General features: G+C 38.6%; 1 non-coding gene across 1 annotated transcript; it reads right to left on the reverse strand.

Annotated features, from left to right (window-relative positions):
- Positions 1–21,437: 21,437 nt before the first annotated feature.
- Positions 21,438–21,569, reverse strand: LOC127664266 (small nucleolar RNA SNORA17). The gene has a single exon (XR_007973129.1). It is a non-coding gene; the product is annotated as a small nucleolar RNA SNORA17 (small nucleolar RNA).
- Between the last annotated feature and the right edge of the window lie 1,777 nt (positions 21,570–23,346).

Raw genomic sequence — 23,346 nt, forward strand, 5'->3', positions numbered from 1 at the left:
TGTTCTTAGATACAAAGTGAGTTATTATGATGACTAAGTATGTGAACTTCTCTACAGACAAGGAATTATTTCTCAGAAGTTAGGAATGTCCCTTAAGTGTTAGCTTCATTGAAGTACAAAACTCCAAAGATGATGATGATGATAACAATGTCAATGACGACGATGATGTGTCATTGGATGTGTGTGTGTACATGCCTCTGTGTGTGTGTGTGTACGTGGCTCTCTGTGTGTGTGTGTGTGTGTAGATGATTCAGAGAGCATCTTAGCTGATTAAAATCACAAACAATGGGTAGTTCATAAATTAAAAAAATTTCTAATAATTGCCCTTATTTTATTTCTTTTAAGAACATGTTTTCAATATTTAGCAGTTACAACACAGGTACTAACATATGCTGTGTCCACATTTTCTTCTTTATCACTCTCAGTGGCTCCATGTCTTGTGAACATTTTCCTTCATCCTCATTAGAGAGATGAGTAAACAGGAGTAAAAGGTTAAGTATATTGTGTAAACTAGCAGAACCAACTAAACAAAGATGATTATCTTACTGGCTATGTCTCTCCATATATTCTGCTTAAGGCCTCTACTTTCTTGTCATTCTGCAGGTAGTATTCAAAGCAAAATTTCATATGAACAAACATATATATATATATATAAACACACAAAACATATATATATATATTTATACAAATACATATACAAAACATAAATATATATATATGTTTTTCTCTGATGCCCCTTTGGTATGTTTTCACTCCCTTCCACTGGATGTCTTGATTTCCAACCATAATCTGCCTTCTATACTGTCCAGTAGCTATACAACTCCAACATGCAAGCCCCTTATCACACTCACTGGCATATGAACTAATCCATATGCAAAAATTATTTCTCCATTCATAATTCAATTGTTACTTTCTGTTCTCAGTCATTAATGAGTGCAGAGAAAGCTGACTAGAACATACATAGTAAGGAATGTTATACAGTGAGAAAAATAATCTGCACATTTTGGAGGATTTTTTTCCATTCAGTACTGGTTAACTGAACAGTTACCACATGGAGTGTTTGATTTTTGAAAAGGTGAAATAGGATTTGGCCTGGACTTGGGAGATATCACAAGGTGAAAAGGTCCCTGTGTTGCCCTTGGCATAGCCCATAAACAATGGTCAGAGTCATATTGCAAGAATTCACACATTCAAAAGTGAAAGGGGGTATGTGCCCAATGAAGACAGGCTTTGGGCAGGACAAAAGCAGCCTTTCATCATTTTATGACAAAAGCCAGAATGTGATTGCAGGAGGGTTACTGTGTGTCATCTCTCCATAGCAGCCTACCAACCCCTTCCTTTTTTAAAAAATAAAATCCAAGAATGAAGCATTGTACTTTAGCTGACAGTCACTGCCTGTGCAACATGGGCTCTGTCTCTTCCTAAAGCCACACTGAGGTGTTGTATGGCATGATATTTGCAGACTAAAGAATGTGACATTTTCGAGATAAAGACAGGCAGCCCTGTGGTAGGATCAGCTGTCTGGAATTGGGTTCAGTTAGAATGATTATTTTCCAGTTGTCCTGTCATCTGTTTCTCTTCCTAAAAGGTTTTTCCTTTGGGGAAAAGTCTCCAGATGCACTTTAAAGTGCTATCTACCTCACACATCCCAAACCTGGCAGGGAGCCTGAAGGAACTGAGAGAGGCTTTTCTATGGAACATAACATCCAAGCATTAGCAGTGCAAGCAGACCCTGGCCTCTCTGCATGCTGCCTGGCTGGCTTCAAGCCTGACGTTGAGTTTCCTGTGTGAAGACCGCCTCTATGGGCAAGTCAGAACCATTCTACAGCCTGGGGTTCCAGATTGAATTAAAAAATGAAAAAAGGGATAGGTCAGGGAACCCCAGCTTACCCCTCTGATTTCTGACTGTGAATGAATGTCATCAGCTATCTACACTTCTTCTGCATCTTCCCTGCCTCTTCAGGATAGACTATTCCCTCAAAGAGAGGACCAAAATAAACCTGTTCTTTTCAAAGTTGGTTTTGTCAAGTGTTTTGCCTAGAATGTGTCAAGTATAAAACTCAGAAAAGTAGCCAACATAACTATCTTGACTCTTGTCTCTTCTGGCATGTATCTATACATGCACATGAAACGTGTATATATGCACTAGTGAATATATGGAAATGTGCAAAGATGAGCTAAATTAACCCCTAAAAATGACTTATTCTTATTCATACCATAGGACATGGGGATTGGAAAAGACTTTTTCAAAAAGTGTTGATCTGGTGAGAAATGAGAAATCCAAAGGCACAACTGTCTCAGAATCTATAGCAAATGTGCTGTTCTCAATTCTAATAATATAGGAAATACAATAGGGGCTTGAAGCAAAACCTAAAGTCTACAGATGAGACTTGGACACTGCACAGATTATATCTTGAAGGATAATACCCCAATCCTCCTAGGCAAAGGCAGTTCTATTTCCTTCCCTATGGCCCAAAATTCTTGTCCTTCCAGAGCTCCACATTCCATTTGCATCTGTGCTAGAGTTACGGTCTCTAGAACAGAGCATCTATCATCACGGGAGAATCCATGGTCACTGTGTTTTGTGTCTCTGCTCAAGGTCCATGAGATGCTGGCATCTTCAACTAATATTTTATCTATGGCAATCACAAATTAAGTTTTTGAAGAAAAATAATTATCCTCAACTCTGGAGGCATTTATGAAACATAGAAATTAAGATATTTGATTAAGACATATGGGTTGAGAAAGAAGGGCATTGTGACACGGCATGAAACTGGAGTAAACAGCATAAGCAAATGTGCACAGAACATGGGGACATCGGACAACTTTAACTAGAGAGAAATGCTATGGTTAAGATTTCACTTCAAGGGCTTCAGGGAGTCATTGTGTGTCTGATCTGTAGATATACAAATTTCCTCAATCAAAAAGTTGCTTCCTGAATACTTCTACATTTGAGTATCTAAGTCAAGAAGATTGGTGCATGTACATGATTCTGCCTATTCAGAGGGGTGATTTCGGAGGGTTATTTGAAGACTTCAAGATAAGCCAGAACAACATGGCACAACCAGATAAATGAATGAAGAAATGAATATACAAACACATAAATGCCATTTTCTACATGGTAGAAACAAACCCCCCATACACACACACATTCACACCAACACACAGAGCATCTTTATTACACACACACACACACACACACACACACACACCCCGAAACAGCAAAGCATGATTTGGGAAAATATTTGAAATTTGTTTTAATAAACGCAGTATGTATTGCAGCAAAGTAGTAGACATAAACTTGGTCATATGTAGAAACTGTTAAAACTGGTACAGTGACACATAGAAACTGATAATAGCATTTTCTGCTTTTATTTATATTAGCATAATTTAAATAATAATCATTTATTTAAGAACCTCATTTCAAGAAAAATATTAATGACTAAGGTTACCAGGGAATCGTATTTGGTTACTATGAAATGAAACAAGAATGAATCTTTCATTAAATGAAAAAGTCAAAATAAAATTGTCTCACAAGTTAACCCTGTTGTTTCTGTAATTTATAATACTGTAGTAACACTTTGCATATGCATAGTGCCTTGCTGAAAACCAGTCTGATTGTGTCATCATGTGATCTTTGGGGAAATGATGACAACAGCTGGGACACCAGAAAAAGTCTAACTTAGTTGGTCCATAATAAGAACTCTTGTGAACATTTCAGTCTCTTTTTCTGACTTCTGAATTTCTTACAATAGTTGAAATATAGGCAGGGAAGAGTAGTGGGGATTCTTACTAAAATCACAAGAAACACCAAGGCCTAAATATATTGTACAGGGGCTACTGTTCATTTGTAGGAGTTCTGTACAAGACTAAAACTAATATAATGAACATGTGTTCATGTGTATGTGTATGTGTGTCCATGTGTGTGTGCATGTGTGTGCATGTGTGTGCATTTGCATGTGTGTGTGTGTGTGTGTGTGTGTGTGTGTGTGCGCGCGTGTGTGTGTGTGTGTGTGTGTGTGTGTATGTGTGTATTAGAAGTGGAATTATGTCAGTGGCTTACAGGATATGGTCTGACAAGTCTGACGATAGCTGTCTCCTGATAAAAAAAGCAAAGAATCTGATGGTTGTTCAATCCACTACGTGGGCTATTTTAGTTGGTCTTCAATCAACATTGCATTATAATAACAGGAAAGAAATACCTCAGTAGCAGGATAGATTAGATGAACTTGTCAATGAGAGTGAGGGCAAAAGCGTCATTCTTTTTTTATGTGTTTATTTGTTTGTTTGTTAGTGGAAGCCATCAAAAGGTGGAGCCCAGATAGACAGTTTCCCACCTCAAATGATAGAATCAAGAACATTTCTCACAGAAATGGCCAGCTGTTTGGATTTCGGTTGATTCCGGATGTTATCAAGTTAACAACCAAAATTAGCCATCACAACTGTAAACACAGAATCCCCAGAGAAAACTAGAATGGAGTATGGTTCACTTTTGCACTCATACCTATCAGTGTAGACATCTACAGAAGTAAAACAAAACAAGACAAAAAACTGAGTACCACACATTTAATTATAGATAATCTCTATTAAGCATTATATATGTGCAAAAATATATATTTGATAAATATACATATATTTATCAAAGATAAATTTCAATGTCCTCTTAAAGTTTGAAACACTTAGGTTTTTTTGTCCTTTTTAATGGTAAGGTTCATTTCAGTTTTATATGGGAAGAGGCTAAGTCAATAGTCTGGAAACAAAATCAACAATTTAGGATCTATAAAGATTTTTTAAAAATTGAAAATGTAAATGCTGGCCTATAGTCCCACATAATCTGTTGTTATCCCTTCTCTCTGCTTTCTTTTCTGTGAACACAGAGATGACAAGCACTGTTTTGTGCTGAAGGAAGCAAGGATATGCATACATTAAACTGTCTACTCCAGCATCATGACTCTTAACTAACAGTCATCCTGTTCACTTCATATGAAATATGATTTGGTACAATTTCTATTATCTTCTTCAAATTGTCCCACAGAGACTCAGAGTATTAGGGACAGAGGTAAATCTATATTCTCCAAAATCCAACAGAAAATATTATATAACAACAATTTGGAGCATCACATTTCATGTTTTTAGGCAAGAGTAACTTATCATGATCCTATATTCACTCTTTCATGTGTGGGACCTCTTTGTATAGATATAGGGATGACAGTCTAAGAAGACATCTATGGGATGAGGAGTCAGAGTTAAAATCCAAGTTCTTCATTATACAGAGGCAAATCTGTGAGCTCTTTTCAAGTATTACCAGCCTCTATTCTTGTGCTTTAGAGGTTTACCCATTAGGTCATTAGATGCATGGAGCTCTATTTTCCTTCTCTATAAAAACAGTATGACACTGGACTAGTGAGTTGTTATAGTTATGCAGCATGAATAATGTAGTAAAAGTAATAATGACCATATAATGGTCATATTTTATATGGTAGTTACTTACCATGATGTAATTAATGCATTCCATCTTCATTATTTAGTATGGGCCTCCTGCCTTATTTCCTGCAGACAGCTGTTTATTTGGGCACCCAGATGCTACCAGCATCATGTCTGCCGTAGCTGAAGACAGCAGAAAAGAAAAGAAGCCATTCACTTAATATGTTCTTAGGAATTTCTCTTCACACTAAAGTAGGTTTCTCAAGAATTGTGATTTAAAATAGGACTGGCCACAATTTCTATAAGAATCAGTTCATTAGACAATGACTGAAACAATCCATAGACAACATATTATAGATAAAGCACACATTCACATCACTCATGGTAAACTATAATTCCTCTTTTCCAAGGAGTAGGAGATGCCTGGATTTGAAGAACAACTTGCCTGGAATCTCAGAAACGTTAGAGGCCAACTGATGGGTCTATTTGAGAATTCTCAACCTTGTGAGTCTATTTTTTTTTTTAATCTTCAAAGTGCCTTGGTAAGAGGCTAGAAGAAAGGACCCGACTAGAGACCTACGTCTGACCCATTACAACCATTACTCACAACTTTATTATCTTGAATTCACTGGTCTTGTGCTGTGAAAAATCCAAACAGAATGGAAAATCACTTTTTAGAGACAGTGAAGCTCTAAGAAGGTTGCTTAAAGTAGAACTGTGTCTGTTGGGAGCTGCACCCTGACAATTTAAAGGATTCTGAGAGCACACTTTGTTCCCATGTCCAGAAGAGGCTCTGTTTCGGACAGCCACTCCATCATCCCTGCTGAGGAGGTACTAACTCACCCCTCCTTTGTAAATAATGAACTACTACATGGCTAGATTCCAATCTACCCAACCCTGGCTTTCCTGATTATTCCCACTCTTGTGGGTAATTGCTTGAGTAAGCTGACCTGCCAATAAAATGGGCCTGCTGAGATTATGGTGTAGAAAAAATTGGGTGTTTGCTTCAGAGCTTCCTTTATGTTTCCATTTTTGATTAAGCTCTGGCAATGGGTACCAGAAAGGATGCTGTTTCCTTGGCAGCAGATCTGTACAGCACTTGCTAATGAGACCACCACAGTGAATTTTCTTTCTGGGGAGATGAGTGGGAATGGGCAAGTCTTGCGCTCAAGTGAAACAGTTGCCCAAGTCTGTCTGCTTAGCTCTCCATTCGGGAGAGTTGTGGAATAATTCTGTTCTGCCAACAAGGCCATCACAACTAAGCATATTGAAGGAAGATCACAGCTGGGGAAAAAAGATCTAGAGATTTATTGAGCTGGGTGTGGGGCAATAATGACTGAATCATTCCGGTAGAGCTATTTTAACCCAAGAGAAATAGCCAAACACTGTGATTAAGATTTGAAAGTACTATGTTTTAGATAGGAGAGAAGATCATACTCAACAAAGAGCTAATGAGTCAGATATACCTCCAAATAATTATTAGTAATGACACACAAAAAAGTGTTCAGAATTACTAAGAAGTAAACTTATCTGTGTGATGCAAATAAACCAAAGTGAAACAAAGTCATTGGATTTAACATGAAGAAACTGCCAGTTTCACAGTAGGTATCCTTAGCTGCTGGCCTGGAACTTACTGTGTAGATCAGATTTGTGTATGTGGTGATCCCTCTGCCTCTGCTTTTTTAGTACAGGACTGCATGCACACACACACACACACACACACACACACACACAGAGAGAGAGAGAGAGAGAGAGAGAGAGAGAGAGAGAGAGAGAGAGAGAGAGAGAGAGAGAGGTTGTGGTGGTCATTAATCATAATTAACAATTGACTTGGGCTAAAACACCACTACAATAGCAATGCACACAATGGGATGGGATGCCTGGAGGGAATTAACTAAATGGTGAAAATATACCAGAATTTGGTCAGATGCAAGATGGAGTGAAAGAGAAAGAAAGAAGCCCCAGACATCCTCTCTCTGTTTCCTGGCCACAATGATGTCAGCTGTACCATGCCACCAAGTTCTTATCCCCCATACTATAACAATATTATGAAGTTATGAGTTAAAATATATATTGGATTTCTTAAGTGTTTTTTTCTAATACAAGATTTTTTTGTTAGATATTTTCTTGTTTACATTTCAAATGTTATCCACTTTCATTTTTTCCCCTCTTAAAACCTCTATCCTATCCGCACTCCCCTGCTCACTAACACACCCACTACCACTTTCCTGTCCTGGCATTCCCCTACACTGAGGCAATGAGCCTTCCCTGGACCAAGGACTTCTCCCAGTGAGGTATGACAGACAAGGCCATGCTCTTCTACATATACTGCTAGAGCCAGGAGTCCCTTCACAAAAATCTACAAAGAAGAACTCTCAATTCTGAACATCGATGCTTCAAATACAAGGGCACCCACATTCATAAAAGAAACTTTACTAAAGCTTAAAGCACACATTGTACCTCACACAGTAATGGTGGGTGACTTCAACACTCCACTCTCCACTCCACAATGGGCAGCTCATGGAAATAGAAACTAAACAGAGAAACAGTGGAACTTAGAGAAGTTATGAACCAAATGAATTTAATAGATATCTATAGAATATTTTACACTAAAATTAAGAATATACATTCTTCTCACCACCTCACAGTACCTTCTCCAAAACTGACCATATAATCAGCCATAAAACAGGCCTCAAAAGATACAAGAAGATTGAAATAATCCCATGCATCCTATCAGATCACCATGGACTAAGGCTAGCTTTCAATAACAACAAAAACAATAGAAAGCCCATGTCACATGGAAGCTGAACAATGCTCTACTCAATGATAACGTTGCCAAGGAAGAAATGAAGAAAGAAATTAAAGACTATTTAGAACTTAATGAAAATAATGGCACAACATACCCAAACTTATGGGACACAATGGAAACAGTGCTAAGAGGAAAACTCATAGCTCTGAGTGCCTCCAAAAAGAAACTGGAGAGAGCATACACTAGCAGCTTGACAGCACATCTAAAAGCTCTAAAACAAAAAGAAGCAAATACACCCAAGAGGAATACACAGCAGAAAATTATCAAACTCAGGGCTGAAATCAACCAATTAGAAAAAAACAACTATACAAAGAATCAACCAATCCAGGAAGCTGGTTCTTTGAGAAAATCAACAAGATAGATCAACCCCTAGCCAGACTAACTAAAGAGCACAGAGAGAGGATCCAAATTAACAAAATCAAAAATGAAAAAAGGAGATATAACAACAGAAACTGAGGAAGTCTATAAAATCATCAGATCCTACTACATAAGCCTATACTCAACTGGAAAATTGGGATGAAATGGACAATATTCTAGACAAATACAAAATTTAAGTTGTTGACTAACTTTCTAGCCAACCTGAAGGCTGAGCAAACTTTAAACATCTCAAAGGTTCTTTATTTAATTCAGATTTCCCTGCCTGTGGAGGCTTGCAATCAGGAAGGGTGGTGGACTTGGCTTTAGAGAGTTGCATGTCTCAAGGCGTGCCCAATGGCAGACCATTATGTTTCTCTAAGAGCAAAAAGTGTTCATGCACATTACGACCGCAGATATTTCATCTGAAATTTTCATGCCCAGTATGTTTTGCTCATAACATTTTTCTTGCTATTTTTGAAAGGCTGTGTTTATTTAAAGACAATTTTAGTCTGTCTGGGCCTGATACTTTTCCATGTAGCTCAGACATTTTTTTTTTCCTTAAGAAATACATGCTGATCAAATGATGTCATTGCTTGTCAGAAGTGAAAATTACAAATCTCAAGAAAATCTCCTGATCTGACCTAAAAGCATGAATTCACTTAGAGATGTCCAAATGCATCTGCCCCAAGTTATAAGCTTGGCAAACGTGACGCAGTTTTTTTTCTTCCCCTTTTCTCATGGAATTGGATAAAAATGAGAGTATCCTGCCTATGTAGAAATTGCCCTGTGCTTTGTATACTCTCTATTCGATCACAAATGGCCTGTGTAAGTCTCTGGGCTTCCTTATTTATAACGACAACCAGGAGCTGGAGCAAAGGTTTAATCATTTCAAGTACTAGGTGTTCTTTCAATGAGGTTCAATTTCCAGGGTCCACATAACAGCTCATATCTGTATATAATTCCAGTCTATAACTTTAATTTCAGGCCTAGGTAATCCAAAACCTACTTCCTCTTTCCACGGGCATTAGCCATGCATATGGCCTTACAAACATACATGCAGGCAGAATTGTCACATATAAAATAAATATTTTCATTTTAAAAACTTAACTTGAAATTCTGAAAATTCAACTTCTGATACTTTGTACCCCATTGATTTTGGTCACGTTGGGTAATACAGTTCCCTTCTCTGTGGCTCAATGTGGGAACTGTGAGTTGGCTAGTGTGTGGGCAATGGAATAAAGATCTCCAAAATTATTAATAAAAGAACGAATGGCTAACTTCCATCCATGGTATAAGAGAAATGATAACAAGGAGGAAACAGACTAATGGAATGTGTGCATCTGATCACACATCTTCCTGTCCTCTATCTTGAATTGCTTCACAGGACATTAAAGAGAATCCTGGGCTTATGTTGGAATGGCTAGCTACCTGATTGCCATGTCAGACTTGAATTAGGAATATAAGAGTTGATGTTTTGGCCTTGTGGTCCAGCTGGACTCCTTAGTGGGAACTTTCAGTAGCTTCCCGTGAGCTTCAGTAGAGTACTGATGACTGTGTTCTCTTATTTTTTTCCAAAGTCTTCCCAGGTATGCAGATAGTGTCTGGGATAAAACAGAAGCTGGATCTGTTTATTACATCTCCTTCTAGTGGATTCATCTATGGCCCATCAGAAGTATGACATTTTTACCTTAATTTGGTTTTCCTGCAGTCCCCCATGCTGACACCTGGAATCACTCACAGATCCATAAGCCATCACTGCTCTACGTTCTTCAGTTCTCCTACCTCCACTCTTGAAGCCTTTCCACATCAGTTGATCTCAAGTGATGAATGTATATAGATTGAGAGACCTTAGACCGGGGAGCACTCTGCTTTGGCCAACTAGGTAGAGATGTACACTGATGACCACTATTAGAAAAATTCAATCAAATGTTCATACTCTGAAGTTGAAAGTTTTGAATTATTCACTTAAAAATATAATACTTTCATTTAGTAAACCAGTATTTTATACCTGTGATCTAATTTCAAACACATTGGCTAAACATTATGTATGCCTGATGCTATTGATTACAGAGTTAATCTCTGCAACCAAGCCCAGCCACTTATTAGCAAAAGCAAACTACTTTTTAAAAGAACTTTTAAAAAGAACTTTCTTCTAGATGCAAAGAGCCTTAATTTTAAAATTGAGTCTTCCTTCTTTTTAGGAAGTTACCTTGGACAAGTTACCCAATATCTATAATCTACATTTGCCTTATTGATAAAAGCTGAAAATATTGTGCTTGCTGCACATGGTGATGGTGATGATGATAGTGATGATGATGATGATGATGATGATGATGATGATGATGGTGGTGGTGGTGGTGGTGGTGGTGATGGTGGTGGTGGTGATGGTGGTGGTGGTGGTGGTGGTGGTGGTGGTGGTGGTGGTGATAAGAAGGAAAGGAAGAGGAGGAGGGTGAGGAGGAGGAAGATTGTGGTAAAATAATATTATTTCCTTCTAGTGGTGTTGTCAAACATTTATAGTAGGTTGTTATATATCATAACATCACTAGTAAGAACTGGAGTTAGCCTTGCAAGTTCTTGGGTCTCATGTGCCTGCTGAATTGCAGTCAGACTATAAGCCTAAACATAATGGAGCTTTCTTCTGCCAAGGTTCCTTCTGCCAGCTTTCCATGTATAGTGTGGGTGTGTGCTTCAATCCCTCTCTAGTGAAAGATCTCTACTTTGGACCTCTGACAACTTGTCTAGCCCCTATTTACTTTGTTCACCAAAAAAGCAGAATCCCACACTGTATACTTTAGGCTAAGTTAGGACATTGATCTTGAACCTACTCAGTGCTCAGAATTCTTTACCCCACTGCCACCAAATCCCTGGAGTGGTTTATTGCCACGCCTGAAAAAAAAGAAACCAACTTATCCACACTGGAAGTGTTAGTTAATTTTTGGTCAACTTGAAACAAACTGGAGTTTCCTGAAGAGGAGCCTCAGTTGAGGATTAGCCTCCATCAAATTAGCCTGTCAGCAAGTCTGTAGAGCACTATCTTTATTGATGATTGATGTGGGAGAACCTAATCCACTGGAAGTGGTACCACCCCTGAACAGATGTTCTCGTGTTGTATACAAAAGGCTGATTAAACCACAGGCAGCAAGTCAGTAAGCAGCATTTTGCCATGGTCTCTGTATCCGTTCATGCTTCAAGGGTCCCGTCCTGACGGAATGGCTGCCTCGGCTTCCATTTGATGATTGGCTGTATCCAATAAGCCAAAGAAAGTCTTTCTTCTGCAGGCTGTTTTGACCTTCCTGTTCATCAGAACAACTGGCACAAACTAGGAAGGCCTGGTAATATTAGACTCACTTGGGTTCCTTGTACCTATCTTCCCCCCTTTACAAAGAAAAGCAAGCACACACAGATTTCATTTTAAATATTAAATAAGGCACTGCACTTGAAGGTTTTCTCCACAGTAAATTGTACTGTAAGCCTTGGTAAATGACAGTTCATAATGTGTGGCTTGTCATCATTTCCCTCTACATCTCTATATTCTGCCCCCCCTCCTTCATCCCCATTGCACTCTCCATGCACTGAGTGATACAAACCAGCCTCATCTGGCTGAATTTATTAGAAGTTGTAGTCTTCATTTTCTACACCTACAAAAAGCAGAGTGTCTTAGTACCACAGCCCTATTATATTGAATATAATATATAAGCCTTCAATAGCCTCTATGATGATTTATCGTACCTTGTCTTTATTGTACTGTAAGACTCATTGAAACATAAGGGTCTCTCCCTGCTCAAGGAAAGGTTTTTCTAAAAATTTAATTTTTTTCTTAGAATCTATCAGGTATCAACATTTTAATATTTTATATACTCCAACCATACCTTCAGGACAAGAGATTTGTTTACATAGCAAATAAGCTACTGGGAATTCCTTTCAGGAGTTTTCATTCTTTGAATAATTCTAATGATGGTTGAGTTCCTGGGAAAATCTTTTATGAAGATTTGTATTATTTATGGGAGAAACAAGAGCGCCCAATTTGTTGAACACCGAGCTATGTTCCAAGCAAGCTCACAGTAAGAAGTCATGAAATGTTGGTGTGAAAAATATGGCTATCACATGGCCTTTAGCAATGAAGCTGGGTATTTTTGTACTAATAAGCCTTATAGAGACTGTAGTATTAGAAGACAAGATTTTTATCAGAAAAAGTAAAAAAAAATGCTAAATCTTCTAAATTCTAAGCATATTTGTGGTATTGACCCATAGGGTAAGTAGAGAGCTGTGTATTTAATATTTGCACCTATAGCATATACACCCTGAGAACAGGTGTGAATTATCCCTTTGCTCATCCTATTACCAACTCATTGACTTTTAAAAACTGGAATTGGAAATAGTTAAGATGATATTTAGATGATCAGTCTGAAGCAATGACCTAGCATTCTCGCTGCTTTTGTAAAGACTGATGAATATATAAAACCCAAAGAGAAAAAGCAAAGAGAGAGAAAAAAGGAATCATGAGGAAAACATAAAATGATGTAAGACAGTCTCAGAGCCTCTGGAAAGGAAGACATTCTCTCTGCCATTATCAATGGAATTTGGCAAATGCATTAGCATTATCAAAACCAGAATCATCCTATTCCTTTTTAAAATTATTATTTAGATGTAGAGTGTGTATAAATTGTATTATAGAGATTTTGTAGCTAGATTGTATAGAGTATATAACATGTATTAGATCTTGCATTAGATGCATAATTTGTCCTTCCGGGAGCTTCTATTTCTGTTTGTCATGTTCCCTGAAGGACCACATTTCACACTTATGTGAAGGTCTTACAACAACACAGTGGTGCCTACTCTTTCATTTAGAATAGAAATACTACCAAGAATTCTAACTGAAGTTCTTCCTATGATAATCTAGACTGCATAATAACAAACTCAAAAACATCAGCCATTCTTTAATCTGAAAGTAATTCCTCTGTTCTCTTTGTGGATGCTTCTAGTCTTTATATGGGCATCTCTGACATCTCATTGCATTGCAGAGGTCAAATCTTCTTCAACATTTGCAGCAGTAGAGACCATAATTTCTCAGAGCTGTGTGCATAAGAAATGTTCTTACCACTCTTGTCTCTCAGAGACATGCTCCCACTTCTCACAGCTGACTACTAGTCTCTTCCGTACCCCATCATAAGAGTTTGTCATTTTTTACCTACTCTTACTTTTCCAATAACAGTTGTGCTAATCATGATTCTACCTTGGATGCCAAAAGATCCATAGAATTTTTCTTTAATAAGATTAGTTTGATAGGGAGATTTTACACTCAATATTTTCAAAGCATTAGCTAAGAAATAAAAAAAATACATAAGAACTAAAACAAGAATTTAATAATAGAAAACACTGTTCTAGAGTACATTTGTTATATATGCCTAGTCTCAAATACTCAAAGTGATTATACAGAAAAATCATGTAGAAATTGTACAAGTGTTTGCTATTATGAGACATTTTCAATCTCCATATGTCGAGAACACTGTTTTCACTTATATTTGCTCTTCTGTTTGGTCTTGTTCTATTAAAGTACATTTTCTTCACTAAATAACAGTGAATATTGACCAGGAAGTTCACCTCCAAAGCTAACAATGGCTCATGACATACAGCTGTCTCAAAAATCTACACATAGGACAGGTATAACAGCAGTTCGTGTCTAAGACCAGCCCTTGCATTGTGGAAGCAAGAACACCAGGATTGCAAGACCATCATTCACCAGTGATTTAGAGGCTTTGCTGGGCTTTATGAACCCAGTCTTAAAAACATTACAGAAACAAATCTTATTCATATCACATTGTGCTTATAAATATGTACAATTTTGTGCTAGAAAATTTTTTTAAAAAAGACACCTCACATTCAAATCATATTCTGAAATAGTGAATTAAATCATGAAGCTCCAAACAGAGAAGTTATGATCTATTATTAAATTCTTGTTTCAGTTCTTTTTTTAATTCTTTTTTATTAGATATATTTTTATTTACATTTCAAATGATTTCCCCTTTTCTAGGCCCCCACTCCCTGAAAGTCCCATCAGCCCCCTTCCCTCCCCCTGTTTTCCCACCCAACCCTTCCCACTTCCCTGTTCTGATTTTGCCCTATACTGCTTCACTGAGTTTTTCCAGAACAAGGGGCCACTCCTCTGTTCTTCTTTTTTTTTTTTAATTTTTTTTATTCAATATAATTTATTTACATTTCAAATGATTTCCCCTTTTCTAGCCCCCCACTACCCGGAAGTCCCGTAAGCCCCCTTCTCTTCCCCTGTCCTCCCACCCAACCCTTCCCACTTCCCCGTTCTGGTTTTAGTTCTAGAAGTGATGAACATGCAGGTTCTCAGCAAAGCTACATGCCAAGATCTTCCTTCTTCTTGAGCGTTCTGTGGTCTGTGAATTGTATCTTGGGTATTCTGAAAATTTGGGCTAATTTCCACTTATCAGTGAATGCATACCATGTGTGTTCTTTTGTGACTGGGATACCTCACTCAGAATGATACTTTCTAGTTCCATCTATTTGCCTAAGAATTTCATGAATTCATTGTTTCTAACAGCTGAATAGTACTCCATTGTGTAAATGTACCACATTTTCTGTATCCATTCCTCTGTTGAATAGCTTCTGGCTATTATAAATAAGCTGCTATGAATATAGTGGAGCATGTGTCCTTATTGCATGTTGGAGCATCTTCTGTATATATGCCCAGGAGTGGTATAGCTGGGACCTCAGGCAGTACTATGCCCAATTTTCTAAGGAACCACCAAACTGATTTCCAGAGTCGTTGTACCAGCTTTCAATTCCACCAGCAGTGGAGGAGTGCTCCTCTTTCTCCACATCCTCACAGGCATCTGCTGTCTCCAGGAGTTTTGATCTTAGCCATTCTTAATGGTGTAAGGTAGAATCTCAGTTTTGTTTTTATTTGCATTTCCCAGATGATTAAGAATGTTGAATATTTCTTTAGGTGCTTCTCAGCCATTCAAGTTTTCTCAGTTGAGAATTCATTGTTTAGTTCAATACCTCATTTTTCAAGAGGAGTTTTTGTTTCTCTGAAGTCTACCTTCTTTAGTTCTTTGTATATATTAGATATTAGCCCTAATCTTACATCTTATATCTATCAGATGTAAGATTGGTAATTATCTTTTACCAAGCTGCCATTTGCTGTTTTCTCCTATTGACAGTGTTCTTTGGCTTACAGAAGCTTTGCAATTTTATGAGATCCCATTTGTAGATTCTTGATCTTAGAGCATAGCCCATTACTGTTCAGTTCAGGAAAATTTCCCCTGTGCTCATGTCCTCTTCCCCACTTCTCTTCTATTAGTTTCACTGTATCTGTTTTTTTTTTTTTTTTTTTTTTTTTTTTTTTTTTTTTTTTTTTTTTTTTTTTTTTTTGTGGAGGTCCTTGATCTACTTGGACTTGAGCTTTGTACAGGGAGGTAAGAATATGTCAGTTTGCATCCTTCTACATGTTGACTGCCAGTTGAACCAGCACCATTTGTTGAAAATGCTGTCTTTTTTCCACTGGATAGTTTTAGCTCCTTTGTCAAATATCAAGTGTTCATAGGTGTGTGAGTTCATTTCTGGGTCTTCAATTCTATTCCATTGATCTACCTGCCTATCACTGTACCAACACCATGCTGTTGTTATCAAGATTGCTCTGTTGTATAGCTTGAGGTCAGGGATGGTGATTCCAGTAGAAGTTCTTTTATCGTTAAGAATGGTTTTCTCTATCCTGGGTTTTTTGTTATTCCATATGAATTTGGAAATTTCCCTTTCTAACTATGAAGAATTAAGTTGGAATTTTGATGGGGATTGCATTGAATCTGTAGATTGCTTTTGGTAAGATGACCATTTTTACTATATTAATCCTGCCAATCCATGAGCACGGGAAATCTTTCCATCTTCTGAGATCTTCGATTTCTTTCTTCAGAGACTTGAGTTCTTGTCATACAGATCTTTCACTTGCTTTGTTAGAGTCACTCCAAGGTATTTTATATTATTTGTGACTATTGTGAATGCTGTCATTTCCCTAATTCCTTTCTCATCCTCTTTATCCTTTGAGTATATGAAGACTACTGATTTGTTTGAGTTAATTTTATATCCAGCCACTCTGTTGAAGTTGTTTCTTAAAGACTGACAATAGGAAAAAATATGTAGCCTGTTTGAGAACTAGTTCAAGAAAAAGATATCTATTACTAATATTTTGAAAAGAAGGAAACAATCTTAAAACATATATTATTGTGTAGAATGCCTTCAGCTTGTAGACATTCCTTCCTTTCTTTAACCTCAGAGATTGCTCTCTCTACAAGAGGACCTAAGCCTGTGAACAGAAGCAAGACTTGTACTGGGGAAGTTATTGTGAGTGCATCCTTCAACTTCTGAAATGACGTACTCCGTAATCCTTGGGAACACCTTAATTCCTCAGTGCCCTCTCCTCTTTTTAACAAGGCTCCTTTACCCTTGCTCTCATTTTTTACCCAGGCCAAGGTGCCCTACTTGGCAACCTCAGTACTTTGTAAAATGTTGTGTTTTAATGTCCTCACTATACTCCAGTCATTTTCTCACCCTCTTATATTTCTTTACATATGAGTAGTGTCCTTTGTTTCCAGGAGTCCCAGGATTTCTACCTAGTCTTGGATTATTAGATGATAGAGACTAATCTATTGACAGAGAGGCTAAAGAGAAAAAGAAGGGGAGGTGAGAGTCTAAGCATTCCTTGTGATATTCAGGAGTTACTTAAAATATGGTCCATGTAACTATACTCAGCATGCAAAGTGACTACTGAGGACTGTTCTGTCTAAATATTGATATAAAATAAAAACTTTATCTGTTTGACTGATAAAGGTTTTAAGATATATGGGGGAAATGTGATTGTGTTTGCAATTTGAAAGGCAGATGACATATAAAGCAGGTATCATTAAAAGAAAAATGATCATGTCCATTCAAGGTCTAGATTACTTACAACCTTATTATGGAGAGAAAATGGTACATTTACCCAACCAACCTTTCAATAAATCACTGTGCGTATATTGTTGATCAATATTTAAAGTTGATATAATACAAACATTAAAAAAAATCAGAAGACCAAATATCACATTGACAAAGACAATCTAGTTAGAAGACTCATCACCCAACTTTAAGACTTCAAAGGCTATAATAATTAAAACACTGTGATGAGGGAACAGACTCACTTGGGTAAGGTGTTCTCACAAATACTTGGTGATTTTATGTGAAAAGGTTGTTCTTAAGATGATATTGAGAACACCTGGGCACTAAATAATGATACCTACTTCATAACTTCCAGTAGATCAGATACAAAACATATCAGAGCACAACATGGGGAACTCAAAGTTATGAAATTGCCTCACAATAATAGTAAACACTAGAAATGACCTTGGCCACAGCCATGGGCTCAGATACAGCTCCTCAAACCTACTGTCAGTGTGCACCACGTCTTTGACTTGAAGATCGTTTTCATCTTTCTGTTCAATATGTTTTCTATGCTCCATTTTAATTTCTTTATATCATAAGCTATTCAGAGGTGTGCTATTTTATTTTTGAACAAGTTTTCAGGTTATTTTGTTTGCTATTATTCATTTAGTTTTTAGCAGGCTTTTAGGCTAGTATTTTGTTTATTATAATTCTGATTATGCTCAATGAACATGCTCTGTAAGAGTTCAAATATTTAAAGTATGCTGAGAATCACTTAACCACTCACTATATGTTCTGGTTCACTAAAGGTTTTGTGAATCCTTGAAAATAATGGAGATTCAGCTCTAGTGAGAAACAGGGTGACACTGGGTCAAGTTTCCATTAAGTCAAGTTTGCCAGGCATGTTCAGATCATCTACATCCTGTCCCCTGTGTGTGTGTATGTGTGTGTGTGTGTGTGTGTGTGTCCTTTCTTCTTACTTCCATATATTAAAAGAAAGTTTTAAATCAGCTTCACAAATGTGTACATGCTTATTTTCCTTTGCATAACTATGTGTTTATTATGTTTTATTCATTTTTGTTTCTTCATGGACTTTAAAATCAGCATGTCTTCCTGGTTAGTTAAATGCTACCATTATTGCATGACATGACAGGTTTACCTTCTCTAATCTATTGCTTTGGTGGGCATTTTAATTGCCTACTATTTTCATTGGAATCATATTTATAGAATATAATTAAATTATATATCAGATATTTCATATATAGCAGTCATTCTCTACACATAGAAGATTCATTTCAGGAACACTTTGCAAATATTAAACCTGCAAATCCTCATTCTCATATACTTTAATCACCTCTATATTATTTATAATAGGTAGTGAAATTAAGTGCTACACCAGTAGTTGTTATGTTCTTTTGTTTAGTGGCTAAACACGGGAAGGACAAGCTTGTACGTGATCATCACAAGTATCTTTCCTCAGAGGGTTTCTGCTGCTCTCTCTCTTCCCTCTTACTCATTTTCATACCATTTATACATATATATATATTTATATATTTATTGTGTTGTTAATTACATGTATGTGTGTGGGAATTCATGCATGTGTGCATTTGAATATGAGTGACAATGGAGTCCTGTAGAGTTGGTTCCAATGAGTTGGGTCCTTAGGATCTGGAGTTAGAGCAGATTGTGAAGTGACCTATGTGAGTACGGGGAACTGAAGTTGGACTTTTTACAAGCCCTGCTTTCACATCCTTATTGTAGAAAAAAGTATTTCTACATAATTATACCTCAAGAGTGTTTAATATCAATGCAATTGCTATTTTACTTTTTTAAAATATATTCATACCTTTTAACTGGAATTTTTTTTTTTTTTTTTTTTTTTGGTTTTTTGAGACAGAGTTTCTCTGTATAGCCCTGACTTGTCCTGGAACTCACTCTGAGAGCAGGCTGGCCTCAAACTCAGAAATTCACTTGCCTCTGCTCTCAAGTGCTGGGAATAAAGGTGTGTGCCACCACGGTCTGGCTTAACTGGAATTCTTTTTTTGACAATGTTAAAATTAACTTAGTCAATTTTAAGTTAATGTGTTTGCTAAAAAAATGGATATATCTGTCATCTTGTCATCTTATTCTTCTTTAATTGTTAGATTATAATATTCTCACATATCATATATCAATCAATCATGTATCACATGTCACATACATTATATCATATATCATATAATGTATTATATATTAAATATTAAACTAACCATTAACTATTGTATATTAAATATTGTATATTATATATTACACATTACACATACATATTACATTTTGCATATTGCATATCGCATATCACATATCACATTATCATATATCATATATCACATTAGCCAAGGCCAGGTTCAGCCTGCTGCCGAGGCAATGTATAGGACCTGGTTTTTTGAGTGTTGCAGCTAGTGAGGAACATCGCCAGTTCTCCTTCTGTACGACCCCAGACCAAGTTCTCCTACCTGTCATAGATGATGAAGGATGAGAGTGAGAGCAGGCTCCCCCCCTCCCCTATGCTACCTCGCAACAGGCAAGAGGCAGACACCCTTGGAAAAGGCTCACCTACGCCCAGAGCCAGCTCTGCTCTCCTATGCTTTAGCAAATGAGGAGCAGGTACAGGTCTCCTCTCATGTCTGCAGGGATAGCTCTCCTGCCTATTGTAGCTCTTCCACACTGACATCCTTGAGGCCAGCTCACCCACAAACTTGCCATCAGGGTCAGCTCTACTCTGCTGCCCAGGGGAGGTGCAGGGATTGCTCTCTAGAATGCTGCAGCAGGTGAGAGGTAGGGCCAGCTCTCCCCTACTCTGATGACCTTGTGCCAGCTTTTCTGTCTACTCTAGGAGGCAAGGGGTGAGGGGAGCATCTCTCCCTGGCCCATATCACCACATGACAGATATATGGAGATACAGGCTCTGCCATACTCAGACCCTCAGGGTTGGCTCAACAGTGCCCCAGACACCAGAATCAGTTTTACTATGCTGCCCAGGCGAGGTGTAGGACCTGCTCTCCTCATTGCTGCAGCCAGGTCTCCTGCCTGATGCAGATGGTGAGGGACAAGGGACCAGAAAGGTCATACCATCTCATGAGAGACACCAGTTGTAGTGCCTGCTAACCTATGCTCATATCCTAAGAGCTATCCCACCCACAACTTCAGCAATGTGCAGAAGCCTCTGTCCTGAGTATTGCAGCTGGTTAAGGTCAGGGTCATCTCTATGCTCCTCCAAGTACCTGCAATCCCTTGTTGCCTATGTGAGGAGAGGGGCAAGTTCTACACTGCGCTCAGACATTAACAGGTCCCCAGGCAGCAGCCCAGACCAGGGACATCTGCCTGGCCTTTAGTGGTAATAACCCCTAATGCTTCAGGTGCACAGATCTAGATGTACTCCCCAGGGGCAGCACAGGCCAGGACCTCAACATGGTCCCAGAAAGCATCACAGGCTACTTACATCAGGCTGTTCTTCACTACTCTGCAGATTCCAGCTCTGCCTTTATTGTGCCCACATCCTTCTGCTTCTCTTTCTTTTCCACTTCTTCACCAAGTACTTGTTCCTCTATGAGGTGCCCAGGATCTCTGAGTGTCTGGGGTCATCTCAGAAATGGTCTCAGGAGTGGTATGTCCTTCATATATCATGGTGCCAGACAGGGATCATCTCCGGTATAGTTTGCCCCCCAAGGCCTGCATGTGCTAGTCTGGTGGTCATCTCAGGGTAGCATCCTGTCTAGGCCACATGCCTCCAATCTGCTGTTCATCTCAGACTTGCTCTTGACCAGCTAGTCCAAGTATCCCCTGTGAGGACCCTCTGTCTTGTCCTGGGAGCTCCTCCAGACCTGCCTAACACCAGATTGGTGTTCATCTCAGGTTCCCTTTGTTCAGGAACTGACTACTAATCATACAGATGTTCTTAGGTCAGAACAGTGAACATATGCATGGCCTCTCTCCTCTCTGTCAGTTATTGACCCACATGTGACACAGCAGCCACATCTGTACTACCTCCAGGGGCAATGAAATGTTCAAGTTTTGCATTTAGTAGGTTCCCTAAAAAAAGTCCGCATGAAGCAACTACATTTTGTGAGTTTTGCTTTGTGACAATAGTAATAAAAAAGGAGGACTGGACTGTAATTTAGGAAAGCACCTGCCCTGACAACACCAGAGAGGCCAACAGAAGGGAATCTTGCTGCCCTGAGGGCAAGAAAGTCTGGGGTTTTTGTTTGTTTGTTTGTTTGTTTTTGTTTTTCTTGATGGATATATGGAGCCCATTAGCTGTCCTTTTTATGAAACACTCAGTAAACTCTCCCACATTAGTTTTCTTCAGAAAAAAATTCCTCGAAGAACACACACACACACACATACACACAAACACACAATAAGACTTCAGTTTAGGCGAGAACCACTAATGTTGGGAAGGGGGACACAGTTTTTTTCATAAAGTCACTAAATGTCCCCACCTTTATACCAATACAACACACAAACATGGTTGTGAGATTCAAAGAAACAAAACCATTTGTTCACAGGAAGTTTACCTGTTGATTTCTTTACAACCCAATGTTCACTCTAGAATCTGAAATATTTCCTTCAATATTAGCTGTCTTCTGGGTGACTGCCTCTGCTTTCTCACAGGTTTCTCAGTCTTCCTAACTGGCTGTTTGTGCAGATCCCATCAGCCCTAGGGATGGACAGTCACCCTGAAATTGGAGCGTCATCTGTCCCCACAGTACACTGGGGATTTTAGTAGATTAAGTGGAGTTGAGAAGTGTGTTGAGGAGATAAAGGATCCGGCGATATCAGGGTTCCGAGTTTGGGGTCACCTCAGAATGATGAGGAATGGGATCACTTGAAACTCTCTCTTGGAAGCCACATAAACCCAACACCGGATTGTAGGTGAGTTTTCTGCCCACTTGCAGCCTTATCCGGCTTGTCTGGCGCTGCTCTGAATCCTGTCTTAAAAGCAGCGTTTGTCGTATTCTTGAGAAAGCCTAAACTTAAGTGACAGGACATAAATAGCTGGAGAGAAAAATCTAGTTCAATATAGGCCACAGAAAATCCAACCCCCCACAAATCCCCACCCTCAAGTCCTAGACACTGGACTAGGTAAAAGCATTACATCACTAACAGCTGCTCTCATTGGCTGACGGAACCTCACAGACCAGAAAGCTGCTCCTGAACTAACTCTTTCTTGTCCCTGTAAAGCATGAGAAAGCAGGATTCCAGAGGCTAGAACAAAGGCCCTGGGCAGTGACACTCTCAGATCAGCGTACCTTACTGGGTCACTGCTTAGACTTCAGTGCCGCTGCTGCTTGAGTACAAGCTAGCTCCTGAGAAGTGGAGAGATACTGGCTTGACTGGGAGTTGACAGAGATCTCCAGTGAACTAAGTACGTCGGCTTTCTTCTCACACTAGTGTTATTGCAAAGATTCTCATTGTAATAAGTTTTGACAAGAGCTGGCAAGGGGAGCAGGTGCCAAGGAATCCAACTAGTCAGAGGCATTAGAGACACTGTGGGCACCAGAGGATAGAGGTGTTTCCATGGGAACCAAGGGAAAGGTGTTTGGTGGTGGCTGTTTAGGAGACATGTTTTCTTGTTTAAGACAGCTGAGGAGCATCTTGCTGTTTTCTCCTTCAGCCTGAGTGGGTAAATCCCTACTCCCCCGCCCCCATCCCCAGCCTTAAATAGGATTTCAGGAATTTAATTTCTCTGCTAACATGGATAATGCTTAAATACGAGGCACGCCAAAATCCCTTGGGAGTGGCGGAGGTATTATTTTGGTAGGTCAAGACGGTTC

Source organism: Apodemus sylvaticus, chromosome 13 (assembly GCF_947179515.1).
Source record: "Apodemus sylvaticus chromosome 13, mApoSyl1.1, whole genome shotgun sequence".
Taxonomy (NCBI): Eukaryota; Metazoa; Chordata; class Mammalia; order Rodentia; family Muridae; genus Apodemus; species Apodemus sylvaticus.